This window comes from Aotus nancymaae, unplaced genomic scaffold, assembly GCF_030222135.1.
Source record: "Aotus nancymaae isolate 86718 unplaced genomic scaffold, 86718_ANA_hifiasm-v0.15.2.pri h1tg000057l, whole genome shotgun sequence".
NCBI lineage: Eukaryota > Metazoa > Chordata > Mammalia > Primates > Aotidae > Aotus > Aotus nancymaae.
The window spans coordinates 53,312,742-53,332,357 of NW_026988471.1; the positions used below are offsets into that span (position 1 = coordinate 53,312,742).

General features: G+C 40.7%; 1 protein-coding gene across 2 annotated transcripts in view; it reads left to right on the top strand.

Annotated features, from left to right (window-relative positions):
- The window catches only part of SPTBN1 (spectrin beta, non-erythrocytic 1), a 213,675-nt gene that overhangs the window by 32,550 nt on the left and 161,509 nt on the right, over positions 1–19,616 (top strand). The gene's annotated exons all lie outside the window — the stretch shown is intronic.

Here is a 19,616-nt window from a genome sequence, read left to right on the forward strand (position 1 = left end):
GAATAAGCAGTTTGAAATAATTAGATATTTTATTAATCTGCCATTCGTGAATTTCCCCTCAGTAGTGGACATGCTTTATTGCGTTAAGTTGGAGAACCACCTTCGTAGCAAAGATAGTCATGGGCTTCAGTTTGGTCAATAGGCATCTTATTCAGGGAGATGCCAGATGGGAGGAATAGGGACGGCTTAGTGAAGAAGGATGAGGCTTGAGGTGACTCTTGAAGAGTGATTAGTGTTAGCTGGAAAGATAAAGGTGTGGGAGAGTCCCACGCAGGGGGAACAGCATGCACAAAGCCAGGGAGGGAGAAAACAGTGTGCTTTGAGGACCTGTTTTGCTGTGGCTGGAAAAAAGAGGGCTGTGTTGAGGAGTGAAGGGAGCTGAGGCCAGGCAAAAACTCGTGCATGCCTTGAAAGGAAGTTTTACCCAAAAGACGAGTGGAGAGGGTGTTGAAACATTTTAGTCAAGCTTGTGTGTTCTTCAAAGGTCTTTTGAGCTCCAGCATGGAAGAGGATGGATTTCAGTTGGGCAAATTTCAGAGCAGGGAAACCAGTCAGGCGGTTGTGGCAAATAATTTGGTCAAGAAACTCTAAGGGACCTTACTAAGGTCAAGGTTAGACTGTACATTTTTAGGTCCAGAAAAACTGTTAATAATAAACTTGACTGACAGAAAGATTCCCCTGGCATCATAGCCTGTCACTCTGAGGATTTACCTTCTCTTTCACATTGTAATAGATTGTGAAAAGTCTCCAACACAATATTTGAGGGTTGAAGGTCACCCACATTATTATACAAGACTTGAAATATTTTCTCTTTCGATCATTCTACACTTAGGTAGAAAAAAATTTCGTTGCCAACTAGATAATAGGATTTGAGCTGTTGTGGTGGTTGACATTATTGATGAAAGGCTGATCAGAAATTCTTGGTCATCTTATTTAAGAATAACTTCTTGGAGTATATATGTTCCTGAAGAGTTGCCATTTAAAGTAAACTTTTGGATATCACATTTTAAGTGCTTTATAACCATAAACATTTAAATTCTGTAATTTGAATCAATCATTTTTAAGTAATTTACATCTCATTTCTCTCTCTCTCTTTTTTTTTCTGGAGACAAGGCTGTCACCCAGGCTGGAGTGCAGTGGTACGAACATAGTTCACTGCAGTCTCGACCTCCTGAGCTCCAGCATTCCTTCTGCCTCAGCCTCTTGGAGTAGCTGGGACCACAGATGCATGTCACCGTACCCAGCTAACTTTTTTTTTTTTTTAATTTTTGTAGAGACGAGATCTTGCCGTGTTGTCCATGCTGGTCTTGAACTTCTAGGCTCAGGCAGTCCTCCACCTCGCCTCTAAAAGTACTGGTATTACAGGTCTGAGCCACTGCACTCAGTTTATTTCTCTCTTTTCTAAATCCAGATTTTTCTATTAGGCTTTGCAAATAGGCCCTTAAAGAAACAAACAGCATGGCTGGTGAACAAATTTTGTTCTTTAGGATGTTTCCAGAGAAATAATGTGGTATTTTAAGAGCTTTTAGAAAAAGACCTCAAGATAATTATTTTTAGGATATACTGTAATTAAAAAAATAACTTCTGAGTATGAGAGTAATACATTAAAGAATATTCCTGGCTGGGTGTGATGGCTTGCGCCTATAATCCCAGCATTTTGGGAGGCTGAGGTGGGTGGATCACTTGAGGTCAAGAGAAACGGGTTTAGTAGAAACCCTGTTTCTACTAAAAATAACAGAAATTAGGCATGATGTTGCATGCCTATAGTCCCAGCTACTTGGGAGGCTGAGGCAGGAGCATGACTTGAACCTGGGAGGTGGAAGTTACAGTGAACCGAGATCGTGCCACTGCACTCTAGCCTGGGCAACAGTGACTTTCCATCTTAAAAACAAAAAAAAGAGGAGAGAAAAAAGAATATTCCTATAATCCTTGAGCTAAGGAGTTTTATACTTCTGGTCCAGTTTACGGTTTGCTCTCATGTATACACTCATATATTTATAATCTTTGTTTTTATGGGTTGTATTCATGTTAAATTGTTTTGACAACACTTTTTATGGCTGTATAAAGTAGATGTACCCTATTTCTAAAAAGTAGCTGTGTCCTATTACTGGACATTTAGTTTGTCTGCATTTTTTTTGCAACTATAAAAAAAGCACAGTGATGAGCGTCACTGTGTTCATAATTTTATCTGAAGTTACTTTTTCCCTTAGATTTCTAAAAGTGGATTTGCTGGGTCTAAGGAGAGTTTTACTTAACACTTGTTTCAAAGGCTGTGTCATTCTTGTGACCTCATTGCAGGTGGCGGACCTACTGCCCTTTACACTGACTGACTGACTGACTGCTGTGGTACATGCCTTCGAACTTAGGCAGGCTAGTAACATTTTATATGGGGTTTGGTTTTTACTTAAAAGGTTTGCTTCTGGAACATTTAAGTAAGTCACAACAGTCTTCATGCTGAGGACACATGTCTTATGTCTCAAGTAAAGATACCCCCAGCCTGCAATAGAAATGTAATTGACTACTGAGTGGATTTCGTTTCATGTGGAATAGAATGAAATTTATTGGCTTGTATAAACTAGAACAGAAAAGTTAATAGAAAATAATAAAAGCCATCAGACTCTGTTTAGCTCTATTATGCCATTATACTCAGATCCTTTAAAAACTGTGTTTAGAAAATTGTTGTGCAGTTTAATATGTCTGCAGATTATTAAATACAGTATCCATCAGAAAATCTAACCTTTTTTTTAAAGTTTAGATACAACTAAATAACATATCTTTTTTTTTTTTTTTCAAGACATGTTCTCTCACTCTGTTGCCCAGATTGAAGTTCAGTGGTGCAATCACAGCTCATTGCAACCTCCACTTCCTGGGCTCAGGGGATTCTCCCACCTCAGCCTGCTGAGTATCTGGGACCACAGTCACTCACCACCATGCCCAGCTGATTTTTGTATTTTTTGTAGAGATGGGGTTTTGCCATGTTGTCCAGGCTGGTCTCAAACTCCTGAGCTGTAGCAATCCTACCAGCCACCACACCTGACCTAAAGAGCATATCTTGATGTTTCTAGTTTTCTTATAATTTCCTTCTGTGTTCTGGATTGCTCTTACATATATATCCTATAAATTGTGTGTTTTTGTGTTTTCTTTTTTGGGCATGAGGGAGACAGAGTCTAACTCTGTCACCCAGGCTGGAGTGCAATGGCGCGATCTCAGCTGGCTACAGCCTTTGCCTCCCAGGTTCTAGTGAACTGGTACTACAGGTGTGTATCACCACACCTGGATAATTTTTGTATTTTTAGTAGAGACAAGGTTTTGCCATGTTGACCAGGTGGGTCTTGAACTCCTTGCCTCAATTGATCTGCCTGCCTTGGCCTCCCAAAGTGCTGGGATTACAAACATGAGCCACTGTACCTGGCCTTATTTTTATGTTTTCTGAATTTAGGTTAAAATTGAAGGAGAGGGTCCAAGACCAACTGCCAGTGTAGATATTTGCCTGTGAAATTGCTTTTCTATCTGTAGCCCATGTTGTATTGCTGAATAGCCTCTTAAATAGGAGGCCTCTAATACCTTACATCTAAATGTGGGTGATGATAGGGTGTCTATCAAAGATACAGAAGTTAATATAACTTGCCCAAAGTCATGTGAGTGGGTTACTCTCTTTACTTGGAACACATGCAAAGAAAGGGTCCTTCTTCAACACTCAAACATAATCACAGTGTCGTGCTCTATCTCATAAACACCACTATAGAGAGTACAGAGAAAAGCGTAATTAGTGGTGTTACCCAAATCCTGAAAAGAATGAGGTACAATGTAGGAATTGGACAGTGGACAGAGTGCAAGTTTTTACATAATTGTAATTAATATCAGTATGACTGACTTGAGAAACTTCAAATGTGAATATTGTATTTTAAAAATTACAAAGGATGATTATTCACATCATAAAGTGACTCATCATCCCTTATAAAAACGACTTATCTTCCTTTTAAGAGGATATTACCCTGGTACATTTGAGTCCTTGTCTGCTCATTGTTTTAAAAAACTTTCAGTTTTGGCCGGGCATGGTGGCTCATGGCTGTAATCCCAGCACTTTGGGAGGCGGAGTTGGGCAGATCACAATGTCAGGAGTTTGAGACCAGCCTGACCAACATGGTAAAACCCCATATCTACTAAAAATACAAAAATTAGCCAGGTGTGGTGGTGCACACCTGTAATCCCAGCTACTCAGGACGCTGAGGCAGGAGAATCACTTGAACCCAGGAGGCAGAGGTTGCAGTGAGCCGGGATAGCTCCACTACATTCCAGCCTGGGTGACAAAGTGAGACTTTGTCTCAAAAAACAAAGCAAAGCAAAACAAAACAAACAAAAAACTTGCAGTTTCTTTAACAAATTATAGTATGACCTCTCATATTACCCAGACATTCAATTCCTAGGTATTTAAATAGAGATACCTAGGAATGAAATGGCAACACATATTCATTAAAAAACATGATACATAAATGTTTATAGCAGCTTTATTTGTAGTAGCCCCAAACTGGAAACAACCCAAATGTCCATCATGGGTAAATGGATAAATAAACTGTTGTAGGCCGGGTGCGGTGGCTCACGCCTGTAATCCCAGCACGTTGGGAGGCCGAGGCGGGTGGATCACGAGGTCAAGAGATCGAGACCATCCTGGTCAACATGGTGAAACCCCATCTCTACTAAAAATGCAAAAATTAGCTGGGCATGGTGGCACACGCCTGTAATCCCAGCTACTCGGGAGGCTGAGGCAGGAGAATTGCTTGAACCCAGGAGGCGGAGGTTGCGGTGAGCCGAGATTGCGCCATTGCACTCCAGCCTGGGTAACAACAGCGAAACTCTGTCTCAAAAAAAAAAATAAATAAATAAAATAAAATAAAATAAAATAAAATAAACTGTTGTAGCCATTTAATAGAATACTACTCAGCAGTGAAAACAAACTATTGCTATATGCAGCAACATCAGTGAATCTCAGAATAATTATACTGGGTAAGTAGCCAGACCAAAAAAGAGTTCTAACTGTATGATTCCATTTATGTAGAAATTACAAAGTAATCTGTAGTGATAGAAAGCAGATCCATGGTCATCTGGAGGTGGAGGATATGAGGGTAAGTGAGGCTGGACCAGGAGGCATAGACTATAAAGAGGCATGGGAAACTTTGGAGTGATGGATATGCTCAATTTGTTGATGGCAGTGATGATTTCACAGGAATATACACATGTCAAAACTTAGCAAATTGTATAATATGCACATTGTTATACCTCAATAAAGCTGTTTTTTTAATAAAAGAATGTCCCAAGACAAGTTCTGTCTGCACTTGTCTACCAGTCACACCATTCTGTTATATATCATCCAGCCTGCTCACAGTCAAGAACAGGAGCAGAAGTCGGCTGACAGGTCTGTAGGGCAGTGTGGTGTGCTGTGACAGATGTGGGCATAGAAGGTACAGTGAAGACCCCCTGGAGGAGGTGAGCTTGAGTTGAGTGGAGAGAGGACATCTCAGCAGCGAGTCTGAGAATCGTAGGAGGTTGTGGGTGTGTGGCAGGGGTTTGTCTGGAGGAAAGCAGGGATTTGTGTGCCTATCATACATTTGGAGCATTGTTTGGAAAGAGGTGGATATCACTGATGGGTGGTAAGCAGACAAAATCAACTTAGGGCCTTGCCCACTCTGGGAAGATGAGGCAGGAATCTCAGGTTCAGAGCTCAAGGGATCCTTATGTGATGCCACCCCCTCAAATCTGTTGAGATCATCTTTCCAAGATAACCTTGTTGTCCAAGAGTGCTCTGTCTTGCCAGACGGCTCTGCTTTGTCCAGTAAACTACACACTACATTGGAATCCCACCTGTACAAATACTTAAAATTTCTTATTTCAAAAATAAAGTGTTCTCCATAGAAATTAAGGAAAATACAGTTAAGAAAAATAAGAAAATTTAAATTGCCTTTAATCCCACCACTCAGTGCTAAATACTTTTAACATTTGGTGTATATTGTTTCAGATATATGTATGTTTTAAAACAAAATTAGAATCATAATTTGCATATATTTTTTACCTTTATTTTCTCTAAGCATTTTTCCATGTTTTATGTAGACATAAAATATCATTGTTTTTATCTGATGCATGAGAGTCTACATATTGTATGTATGGTGATTTATTTAACCAATAACCTCCTTTTTGAGATTTTTTGGTTGTATAGTTTTGTTTAAAAATTCTGGGGAGGCCGGGCGCCGTGGTTCGTAATCCCAGCACGTTGGGAGGCCAAGGCGTAATCCCAGCACGTTGGGAGGCCAAGGCGGGCAGATCATGAAGCCAGGAGATCGAGACCATCCTGGCCAACATGGTGAAACCCTGTCTCCACTAAAAATACACACACACAAACATTTAGCTGGGTGTGATGGCACATGCCTGTAGTCCAAGCTACTCGGGAGGCTGAGGCAGGAGAATTGCCTGATTCCAGGAGGCGGAGATTGCAGTGAGCCGAGATCACACCACTGCACTACATATAGTCTGGGCGACAGTGCAACACTCCATCTCAAAGAAAAGAAAATTCTGGAGAAAACCGTAATTACTCTATTAAAAAGCAAGTAAATCAGAGAATATAGTTAAAATTTTTATTAAAAGGTACAGTTTCTTAATTCATATTACAGAAAACTAGCCTAGTATTTAAATGGTTCTAGTAGACATTTTAGCTAAATGAAGGAAGGGCGGTCCCATTCTAGAACTACACATGGGCTTATATAGTAGTTCTTGTTACCCAGTGATAATTGTTTCATCTGTGCTGTTCACAAAAAGTAACTATCTATGTGAGCTCTATTGATCCCAAAGGAAGATTTCTTCCCATATCAGAAATATGTTAAAAAAGTATAAATAACAGTAACAGCTAACATTTTTTTAAAAATGCTTTTATCTTCTGCATATTATAAGCATTTCACATGTATTCGCTCTTTTAATCATCGAAACAGTCCTAGATGTAAGTTCAGTTATTTTTTCTGTTGAACTGTCAGGGGCCGGTGAGAACGGCACGTCTGCCGGGGTCTCTTGACCTGCAAGAGGGTCCCAATACCTGGAAGAGAGAGTGCGCGGAAGAAAAGAAAAGACAGAACAGGCTGGAGTCTGGAGGGCTGGCCAGGCAATTCCCAATTTAGCAATGCCTAAAACCAGCAACTTTATTGTACACAGAGTTAGTATATATATCTTTTCCTACCTCATTTTACAGGAACATTCTTTGCCCCACCTCATTTACATAAGCATTCTTAGTCCCATCTCAATTATCAGAACAGATGCCATTATCTTAATAAAGGGAAGAGAGAGCCATCTGGCTACAAGCTTAGGCAGCGGAAAACACACAATGGGTACAATCAAGTCATGCAGGTGGGTCTCATTATCAGGGTGAGGAAACCTATAGTTAAAATGTTAATGATCTATGCAAGTCATCAGAGAGACGATAGACCCATTAACTCAGAGAGGCGATAGACCCATTAACTTTGCAAATAGCAGTCACAGGAACAAGCACGGGACCCATCAATAGAGGGTAAACAAAGTCATAAAACTAGCCCAGAGCAGGTACTTCAAGAAACAATGCCCAGTAAAACCACACAGCCTTCACCCAGCCTTTAGGTCAGTGGACCAGAAATAGGCTTCTGCAAACTCAAACTTCTATTAAATCTCTCTTTCACTGGTCTCAACTGCCTCCAGGGGGTGGGAAACGTGTCCGGGCTCAAGCTCCATTATGGCGGGGACACTGAGTGGTCTCGACGCTGGAGCGATCCCCACATTGAACATATACATAAACAGAAGCACAGAATGTTAGAAACTTACCCAAATAAATGATTGACTTACATGAAAACATATCCATCATCACTAGTAAGCAGACTTCCAAATTAAAATAACAAGCTATCACTTTAGAGACCTGCGGTGATCTTAGACAACTTAATACTTGGCGCTGATTAAGGTAGAGGGAAATAGGCCCTCTTGTACAAGGTGGATGGAAGGGCAGTTGGTTTCCTTCCAGCAGATTTATCCTGTGAAGATAATTGGACAAGGTTATAATGATATTACTCTGCTCGTGGAAGTATTGTTGAGAATAGCGAACAAATATGTGTCTTGTAGTAGGGACTGGGTTAAATAAATTTTGGTACATCTATGTAGTAGAACACCATACAGCTATTACAAATGATGATATGGGCATATGTTTATGAAGTAGTTGCTCAGGAAATTGTAAATGGTGATAAACAGACAGCATGGGACATGAAGATCCAAAATCTGCTCCTGGCTATTGGTCTTGGGCTCTCACCAGGAACCAGCACACCTGGCTTCCTTCTTTATTACTATAAGGCTAGAGAAACCCTAGAGTTGCAGTGAGGAACTGTCTTGGATTCTCTGAAAATGAGCATCACAAAAAATGTCTGGCTTAGAAGAAGAGAAGGAATTAATAGATTTTGTTACAGATACTGTATTGGCATCATTTAACAAATGCAGAGCAAAAACTATGATTTTTTTTTGTTTTTTTCAAGTTTTTCACTAAGCGCACTTGAGTACTTTCCTCCTCCTTCTTTTGAGACTCATTCCAGCCACCAGGTAGTCACCTCTTTATTGACCTGTCCCTTGATGCTAGGAGTTTCCTTTCTTCTACCATAGTTTACCTGTATTTGACGAAACATTTGGATTCAGATGTTACTGTGAACAGGGACTTGATGTACCTTCTTAGGTTATTTAACTTATAACAAGTGCCTTTTCTCAAAGGTAAAGCTAACTTGTTTGGGAATTGCAGAAATTGTAACCCCCCTCCCCCAAGGACAGCTCACCCTCAGTCCTCCAAGCCATAGAATTTAAAGGTTGCCTTGATACCACCAAAAACCTCTGTTTCTTACATTACAGAAAGAACATTCTGTGGTGTGCTTCCTACATTTTGAAAAATATGTGCAAATATTTTGGGAACTGAATTTTGGGAAGGGCTACCCTTTGGCTGAACTCTGCTTACAAAATCCATAAATACAGTGTTCCAGCTCTGCACAGCAGGACAGGTGTGAGTGTGCACCAGTGACCTCGCAGCCAGAGACCATCTCTACAAACATCCTGCCAGGAGAAGAGTAGAGAAAAACAAAGGAAAAAAACAAGCCTTCCAGTTGGCATTCTTGTTGAGGAAGTCCATTAAGAATCAAGTTCTTGTCAACTTGTTTCTGTATTCTTTTGCTTAAAGAAATGTGTTAGAGAGTCTCAATCTGAAAAAAACTTTGTGTTACATTTTTTAGGTTGGGGATATATACAGCATGGAGTTGGAACTTCAGTGTCTGGAGCGAAACCCAGATTGAAAGGCAGCAAGAGAGTAGCAGCTCAGAGCATAGACCAGTGCTTCCACTGGATGGAGCATGACCAGTGTGTTCACAGGATGGGAATATTCAGTAGATTTACCTCCGGCCATGTGTGTGGCTTCTGAGCACATGTGACTGGTGTGAATTTTAAATTTGCTTTAATTTGGCGGGGTGTGGTGGCTCATCCCTGTAATCCCAGCAGTTTGGGAGGCCGAGGAAGGCAGATCACAAGGTCAGTTGATCGAGACTACCCTGGCCAACATGGTGAAACCCCCATCTCTACTAAAAATACGAAAAATTAGCTGGGTGTGGTGGCATGTGCCTGTAATCCTAGTTACTTGGGAGGCTGAGGCAGGAGAATTGCTTGTATCAGGGAGGTGGAGGTTGCGGTGAGCCGAGGTCGTGCTACTGTATTCCATCTTGGGTGACAGAGCGAGACTCCGTCTCAAAGAAAAAAATTTTCTTTAATTTAAATTAAATTTAAATAGCCACACATGGCTTGTGATGACTATGTTAGACAGCATAGGATAGACTTAGAAGCTAGACGACTTGGGTTCAAATCCCAATTTCACTATCGTTTACCTCTGTGACCTTGGACAATGTTCCTTAACTCTGTGCCACAGTTTTCTCATTTGTAAAGTGATAAAAAGATAATAGTAGTGCCTACCTCAAAAAAGGTTATTTTGAGGATTAAATGAGTTAATATTTGTAAAGGGCTTAGACTTGGCACATAGTAAAAGCTGTATCAGTGTTTCTTAAATAATACAACTACTTACATCCCTCAAGTTAAAAATTAAAGCCAGATCCATACTATATTTTCTTTCAAGAAGCTCCAATGCATCCATTATCAAAGCAGTTTTCTTAAAGACCCCTTAAATATTGGGGACAGCAGAAAAGTCATTTATTCGATACATAGGTCTGGAGCCCGTACTTTATGCCAAGTGCTGTGTTGGGTGCTGGAGACACATGTGATGGTGCATAGAGACTTGGTTCATCCTAATAAAAGGGTAATAGTCCCGCAGTGCTTTTCACCTAGTGGTTATGGGACTTTAGGAAGGGACTTTAAAAGTAGAGTAAAGGTGTAGATGTAGACAGAGAAACCCAGAGAGATTTTGTGTTTGCCCCTAGTCAGCTGGCTGGGACTTCACCTTTCATCCCCTGTTAGCTCATGTTATTTCCTTTGCACCTGTGGAGCCCAGGCGTGCCCTGGGGCCCTCACCACCCTCTGCAGAAGCCTTCAGGTAGGGTTGCCATTTGCCCACCTCTGGAAGGGGTTGATCTTTCAGTTTGCAGATGATCATGGTAATCCTTGGCCTATTTTGACTACTCTTTATAAAGTAGTGGCAATATTAGTAGTTCTTTTTTGTATTTGTTTTAATTTTTTTCTCCTTATTTAACTAAGGAAAAGTTGCAAACTCATGTTGGTTCCTCCATTTTTTTGTTTAACTTTGCTGGTTCATGAGATTGAAAAGTCTGTGCTTAGACTGTACCACCCGTTTGGTTTGTGTAAGCCTTAAAAAATAAATATTTCAGCCCCAGCATTCACATAGTACTAAAAGTGAGAGGCTTTTGAACCATAATTGATTTGATAAGAAATGGACGTAATGGAGGAAGGTAACCGGTTGTTTGCCTGTTGATTTGCTTTCAGCACTTGCTAAAATGTGGAGCAAAGGGGAGAGAATGCACCAGTTTGCTTTACATATGAAAAACATTAAAATGTCAGTGCACCCCAGCCACTGACATAAGAATAATGGTTTCACAGTTAAGTCTGTAAATGATGTCCTTAAAACACAACACTTGTAATTATCTGATTAAATTAGTAAAAGCTACAGGTAATGGAAGTAATATGGAAGACATTTTCTGGCAGATAAAGCTTCAGAAACTTTCACATATGCACATGATTACGAAGCCCCTGTCATTGCTTCGCTTTCCCCCTTCCTTTAGCCCATGTTTCTCACTATGAACTAATAGTACATAATAATAAAATCCCGGAAGTCAGCCAACACAGAGTTTTGGCTAACTTTTCCAGTGTTTGTGAAAGTTGAAAAAGCAATGCAGCTGTTACGCTGGGTACTTTCCAGTGGAGAATATGTTTTCCAGATGAAGGCGCAAATGGTAATTGAAATGTAATCAGTATTTTTGGCATCTTGGTATTATAATTCTTTTACTTTTTGTTATGTTAATTGTTCATTTCTTAGGATTTGTTTTGTGTTTTTCTGTGATCTGTAATCTAAAATCTTCTGCATCTTGGTATTATAAATCTTTTTACTTTTTGTTATATTAATTGTTCATTTCTTAGGATTTGTTTTGTGTTTTTCCATGATCTGTAATCTAAAAGTGAAGGAATGAACAAATGTTTTAGGCTGTTTTTCATTCTTTGAAAGAAAAAACAATGGCGAGTAGTCACATTTGTCAGGTGATGGCTTATTTTAAATAACCACAAAATTTATGTTTGAGATATTTTATTGTAAGACTCATGTTTCAGGCAACAGAGGAAAGAAAATCTAAATCTCAAATAGAACAAAATTTTAGAGCTGACTAGAAACTTCTAGATCACTTAGATAGGCTGAAGACTCAGTGGGCTTCAGCTGTTCTCAGGAGCAGGCTGCTGGAGATGTCCTTTCCTTTGAAAGATTTGTTCTGTTTTTTTTTTTCATGTCAATCCACCGTGCTAAGGAGGGGTGGGTTGTGTGTGCTGATCATTTTATTGGTATTTGAGGTTTATAAAGTTTTTTGTGTAAGCTAGAAAGGGCTTTAGCTATTAGTAGTTTTCAACCCTTCGCTGCATATTTTATTTTTTGTTTTGTTTTGTTTTGGGATAGGGTCTCTCTCTGTTGCCCAGGCTGGAGTGCAGTGGCACAGTCATGGCTTACTGCAGCCTCTGCCTCCCAGGCCCAGGCTCAAGGGATCCACCCATTCCAGCCTCCTGTAGTAGCTGGGACTACAGATGCATGCCACCATGCCCAGAAAATTTTTGTATTTTTCGTATATATGGAGTTTTACCATGTTGCCCAGGCTGGTCTCAAACTCCTGGGCTCAAAAGATCTGCCTGCTGTGGCCTCCCAGAGTGTTGGGATTATATGCATGAGCCACTGCACCTGGCCAGTTGCACATTTTAAAGATCGTGATGCTCACTCATACCTGAGCCAGCCTAATTAAATCACAGTATCTCCACAAGTGACTGTGATGTGCAGCCAGGAACACTGTTCCTGTCTGGTCCTCTCTTTATAGACAAGGAAATTGAGGCCCTGAGCAGATAGGTGATTGGTCCCAAGTCCCCTGCTGGGACTGACCCAAATAAGGAATGGCTGATTTCTGGAAGGGATGTCAGATTCTCTGATTACAGATCTCTTGTGATCTCTCGAGGCTGCTGGACTGCCCTGTCAACAGTCAGGCTAGGCAGCTGCAGAGGGCAGGACTCTAGGGTCCCCAGTGAGGCAGAGGAGAGGAGTCCTCATCTTCCTGTCACCTTCACCCAAGTAGAAATTGCCCTTCCTTTTCCCATGTGAGCCAGCAGAGGCATGAGAAACTGCCTCCAGGGCTCTTTTTTTTTTATTTTTATTCCTTTAGAAACAAATAAGTTTGTAATTAGCTAAATGCAACTTGCAAATTTCAGACCAGTTGCTCTATATTACAGAGGGGCTTCTTGAATAGCTGATCACTTCTGCATATTGTAGAAACCTTCCTTCTCCCTTTTAGGGAATACTGTACATTATTTAGATATAGTATTAGGGATAACTGATCATTTCTAATGCTGTGTATATTCATTAAGGATAATTTAAACCAATTAAATGCTATCCTGGCTGGACAGCCAGGTGCAGGTTTGTAGCATCCAGAAAGAGGGGATAGACTTGGTAGATTCTGAATTGGTGGGTTCCAGCTCTTTGTGTTTTGGAAACTTTGTCTTGTTACTTGCTCACCTGAAGCTCAGTGCTTCTTGACATGGCGGGTCAGGTTGATGGGAGGTGGTACCTGGATGCCCTTTGCTGGCACTGGGCACTGCACCAGAGAGTTACCACCCCTGCCTGGGGATGGAGCCTCTCTGAGGAGAGGAGTGTGCAAAGGTAGGAGCCTGGGGAGTTGTGAGAAGTGGAAGCTAGGACATGGAGCAATTAGTGTGTGTAGAGACTTCGTGAGAAAAGCTATCACATTTTGGTAAGTATTTGCAGCTCCCTGAAAATTTGTGTTAGAGGTGATCATTAGCATCTTTTGGAATATTTGGTAGGAAAACATTTGCACAGTAAAGCAAGACTAGATTAAGGCGCTTTGGTTCATTTCCAGACCTGTCTTTTATTCTTACAGTGTGACAACATCACTCTCCAAATGTTAAACTCTGAGAGAGAGTATGTCTGTTTTTCTTTTCAGGACATCAGTCGAGTAATTTACTGATTTCTTCCCCAAACACGCTGGCCTCTGAAATGACACTTTACCCCTACCAAGAGTAAGACTGTGGTTCTGATCAGAGAGCTGGCGATTTTCTGCTTTCTAGCCCCAAGGGCCTCACCCTTGTTCTCATCTGGAAGCTGATGAGAAGGTTTGTTAGTCTTCTGAGGAGCCGGTCACAGGACCTCAGGAATGTATCCGGTAATGGGCAGCTGGCATCAGTTTAGTGCTGTGGTGATGGCCAGACTGTCAGAGTGGTCATCTTTGACCACTTTACCTGCCCAGCCCCTCCTCTGTGAAGGATTGGTTTACATCAGGGATGGCTGCTCCTGACACAACTGTCTATTTCTGGCAACAGAGGAGGATACTTTCTGCCATTTAGAGGAAGAGAAATAAATACTCACTTCAGATAATACACTTTGAAGTGGGGCTGTGTGTGTATGGGTGACAGCTCCCTCCCTGCTTTTCCTGCAAGATTCTTATACATCAAGAAAGATTAATGGACTTACCCTGAAGTCAGACAGAGATGTGTTCATGGAAAATCTAAGTGCAAAACCAAGAGCAAACTCTGCCTTTGCTGTTTCTTTCTCTCTCGTTGTCTCTGGAATGAACACTGAAATCAAGGGGAAAGGACTTTGTCATCCCTTTTTCGTAAATCCTGTTGAGCAGGAACCTTCTGGAGCTTCTAGATGGAGGTTCCTGGAGATTGTGTGAGTGGTGAGCAGTCTGGTTGAAGAGGGCCCGTGTTTCTTGGCTCTGCCCTCATTAAGTGTCAGGAATGAGCTCTGCACAGACTCAGAGAGCTAATCAACCAGGGTACCTCAGAGAAGAATGCACACGAGATGGCTGCCATGTTCCCTCTGTGGTCGTGAGGAAAGAGGAGAGCTGCCTGTGTGGCCTGGCAGCTTTTCTGGCATAGTAATCACACTGGATTTTACAACTGGGTACATTCTTGGCCTTCCATTTGGTGATCCCTCTGTGTGTGTGTGTGTGTGTGTGTGTGTGTGTGTGTGTGTTTAATCCTTTTGCTGTGTGGAGCTTAATCTGCTGAGCTTATTTTTGGTCATCCACTGCACACCTGCCCCAAGACACTGGTCACTGGTGTCTCCATGCTGATATATTATGCTTAACTTCTCTGCATGTTCCACGTGGAGATAGGAACACTCATGGGAACTTGGCCCATCTTTCAGCACACTGTGTGAGCCAATGGCTGCCTTCCTGCTCATGGAAGACTAGGCATAGTGTGGGGAAGTCTCATTGCTCATCTGGTTAGTGCTTTTGTAGTCAGAGCAAGCTAAGGGAACAATGCCCCCTACCTGTCTCCCCTTCTGAAGGCCCAGTGTGGGAACAAGATGCTCTTCAGAGAAATCTCTTTGACACTGGCTGCCTCACCCAACATCTACACTCTTGAGAATCTGAGGGCTTTAGCAGAATTTAAAAGTGTCCAAGGATTAGAAATGAGAAGTCTCTGTGAGCATGAAAGTGACCATCCTTGTAGGTCATTATTTTGATCCATGCTCTCATCACTGGTTTCACAAACAGGCCTTTCCTTTCTAGTCTTTGAATACATCAACTCTTTTTGAGTAATACAGCAGTATTAAAAACATATACCCATTGCCAAAAAGCAAAACCAACTAACTTCTGGCTGAGAAACTGCTAAATACCTAACTATTCATCACTCAGTAGCTGAGTGTGGTTACAATGAATGCCTTTCCCATATTTTCTTGACACTTCTAAATGTATTAGTTCATTTCTTGGGGGGGAACATTTTGGTGCTATCATAATCTATCTATAGAAAATAGACATTTTTAGGAACTGCATTAGAGCAGCCATAAGAAACCATATTCTGCAGCCTTCAGGTGTAGTACTTTGATTGCTTAGTGTGGTTAATCACCAACTCCTCTTCTGAGTATATTCCCCCCACTATATTAAGAATGTGTTACAATATGACTAATGCTGGATATGTGTGCCTGATTTTTAAGTGCAGCAAGTGGGACTGACTTGTTCAAATCTCCTCCATTAAAGCAAATATTTGATAAGGAGAACGGTAAGGTAGTAATTCATTAGGAAAACTACTTTCTGAGGTGCCGCCACCTCCCCTCCTTCCAACCTGAAGAGGCAAAGAGAGGTTTGTGTAAACAAAAGACTTGCAAAGCACAGCTCTTTTACATTCTGATGTTCTATGACTTTCTTAAATAAAAACCTTTTGGATTTTCATATCTATTTAGGTAGTAGGAACGTTTCCTCCTTTTTCGAAGGTTAAAATCCTAGACTCAATGATATTCCTTGGGTGACTGAGAAGTCATACCAGCATAAGCAGTACAGTTGGACCCTATATCCATGGATTCTGCATCTGTGAATTCAACCAATCATGGATAGAAAATATTTGGGAAAAAAATTCCACAAAGTTCCGAAAAGCAGAAGTTAGATTTCCTGCATGCTGAGTAGTGCATTGAATCCCTGTGAATGAGGTGATGTGTAGGCATTGTATTGGGAATATAAGTAATCTATAGGTGATTTAAAGTATATGGGAGGATGTTTGTAGGTTATATACAAATACTACACCATTTTATAGAAAGGACCTGAGCATCCATGGATTTTGGTATTCATAAGAGGTTCTGGAACCAATCGCCCATGGGTGCTGAGGGATGACTGTATTATTTAATTTAAAAAAAAATTTTAATAAGCAAATGTTTTACTTGGCACCTTATAATATTTTAAAAAGTGTAAAATTCCCAAATAAAATAATCAATTTGATGACAAATATTTCCAGTGGTGTACTTAAAATGAATGTTTTCATCAGAATGCAGAAACTGTTTTGAGAACTTTTTGCTCATTATTTTCAGTGGGATTGTGAAACCTAATGAAAATGTCTATAAATGTTTGTAGAAGAATACTTTGTTTATAAAGAGAGTGCAAATATTTTCTTAAAATGAAAACACCCCAAACAAAGAATGGTTACAATTAAAGTAGTAGACATTCAGTTAAACATAGGGATGGAAAAACCATTATTTTGAAATATCTTCTGAGCCTCATTGAAGAGAGAGTGTCTTGCACACCTTGGGAACCAAGTTTTGCATATTTTAGTATTACTACATTGTATTGGATCACAAGAATGGTGTGGATACTTTGTGGGTAACCAAATCATAGATGCCTGTTAGTTGGATGAGATCTTGGAATATGTGCATCCTGGCTTCCCACAGTCCCCAGTCCTTTCTGTAGCTATCCTGTTGAATATATGGAGAGTACAGTATATTTTCAGGCAAGATAGTCATTTAACAGGTAATTATTTAAACGTTGTATAGTGTGTGCTGTGAAGACAACAACAAAAACAACAACAAATCGAATACCTCTCTGCTCTGTGCATTTTTGGAGGGCTCTAGTTGTTAGAAAGTGCCTCCTAGCCCCGAGCCACTCTGAAGTAGTTGCTCCCTGCCTGCTGTGCAGTCTGTGCCAGTGCTCCCGGGGGGCTCCTGAAGCTGTCTGCAGATGCCTGCCAGGTGTCTCTCCTAGACTTTTACCCAGGGGTCCTAGCTCCTAGGCTGGGTCTCTTAGGTGTCTTACAGCCTGGCTGCCCCTTCTGGACACTCTTGGCTTGGTCAGTACCTGGGGTGATTTAACTTGGTGTCTAACATTGAAGCTTCCTTTCCTTCCTTGGTGTCTAACAATGTGTCTTCTGCTGTTGCTTCATATTGAGCTTGCCACATTTTCCTTGAATTCTTGTCAGCTTTTATCTCTTACAACCTTGAGTACTTTTTTAAAAAAAATCTGAATCCAGTACTATATGTGTGCTTGAACAGTTTGAATCCCTTCTCGGCCCTGGGCCCTTCCCTGTGCTACATGTGCTTTTGGAGGTGGTGAGGAAAGGGCTGGCCAGGCCATGGACCTGCCCCAGAGCTGGCATCCTTGAGCATGGCTGCTCAGCCAGCAATGAAAATTTGTCTTAGAAATTTGAAGTTGCTTTTGAAGCTATTTGGTCAGTGAGAAAACTTAAAAAATATCATGTAAATATAATTTTAAAATGTAGATGACTCAATCTGTAAGAGTTTATCTGTTTGTTTGTTTGTTTTACTACTTACAGTTTACATTTGGAAAAATTTACCACTGGGTGAACTGAGTAAATTTTTCTTCTTGATAGTAGAGAAATTGATAGGGAAAGTGCTTCTAAGACTCCTCGAAGCTGAAAAGATTTTAATTATAAAGTGTATTCATTAAACATTTATCTATTATGCTGTATGAGCTAGGTGCTATATTTGGGGATACACTGATGAAAAAGAGAGAAATACCTAAAATAGTTCATGAATAGTACAGTACATTTTCAGGCAAGATAGTCATTTAACAAATAATTACACAGGTAATTATTTGAACACCATCATAGTGCATTCTGTGAAAAAAAGTACAGACCAATAGGAACATAGAACAGGAGAGGCCCTGGGCTGGGACTGGAGGCTTCAGAAGAGTCTCTCCTGAGAAAGTAAAGTTTAGGCTGATCTGGTTCTCATTTATCCATTGTCCTTATCTTTAAAATTACAAGATATTGAGAGTTAGCAGTGCCATTGCTAATGAGATTAGAAAGGCTTCATTAATTACAGGATCCTTGGATTGAGATTGGAGTTTAATGGCACAGAGGGTAGCTTTAGGGTTCACTTGGTGTATTAATCTGCTCAGGCTCCCATAACAGAATGCCACACACTGTATGGATTAAACAACCGAAATTCATTTTCTCACTGTTCTGTGGAGTAGAAGTCCAAGATCAGAGTGCTGTCAGTTGATTTCTGATGAGACTTCTCTCCCTGGCTTGGAGATGGCCACTGCCTCACTGTGTCCTCACCTGACCTTTTTCCTTCTTTGCAAATGGGTGGGTACAGAGGGACCATAGCGTCTCTTTGTTCCTTTTCTAATAACTGCACCAGTGCTGTTGGATTAGGGCCCTGCTATTATGACCGCACTTAACCTAAGTTGTCTCCCTACAGGCTCTGTCTACAAATTACAGTCAAATTAGGGGTTACTCCTACAACATGCGAATTTGGAAGATGGGCACAATTTGGTCCATAACACTCAGGCTCCACTAAAAATCCAGCCACTGCTGGGTACCCAGCCCCTGATTTTTGTCTCTGTGCAGAGTCATAGAATACTAACAGAATTTAGTTCCCTCCAAATGTTCCAAATTGCCCTGCCATCCGGTTCATTCTTCTGTGCTGCTGATTCTGACAAAAGAAGCAAGTGCTTTGAAAGCATTTTGAGATAGGAAAAACAAAGTGCTTGTTATATTGCAGATATTTTGGGAAATAGAACACTTGTTTATTAGTGACATATTTCAAGGAGATGATGTTATGTGCTTGATTTTAGTCAAATAAGTAGTTGAAAAATGCAGTTTCAAAAATCACATCACCAGGGAGATTTTAAAGAAATTCAGAGTGGTCTGGATGCCCTGATCTTGTTCTTCTAAGTTTTTTCCCCTATTGGGAGAACACAGAAATGCTGATTCCTTTTGTTGAAGATTTCACCAGCTAAGACCTTATTTTCATTTTGAAGTCATTTGAGAAATAATAGTGGAAGCCAAGTAAACTTGAATTGTAAGCCCATGTAGCTTTGGACAGGCTGCGCGTTATCCTGTGACTTTCTGGAAAGTGTGGTGAGTTATCCCCAGCCGGGGCATTGGGCTGATTGGCTCAGTTGGATTAGGGTCTGGCCCTGCAGTAGACATACTAACTTGTGGCTGTCACCTATGATAATACATTGTAAATCAGAGAGCTCCTTTGTGGTTCTAAACTTATGGTAATATTTTAGGCACTGTGGCTCATTTTTCTTGTATACTCATGTTTAGATATCCTGGAGAGCCAAAGTGAGTCCACATTTACTTTTACTTTAACTGACTTTTGTTACCAAGCTTGATATTGAGTATCT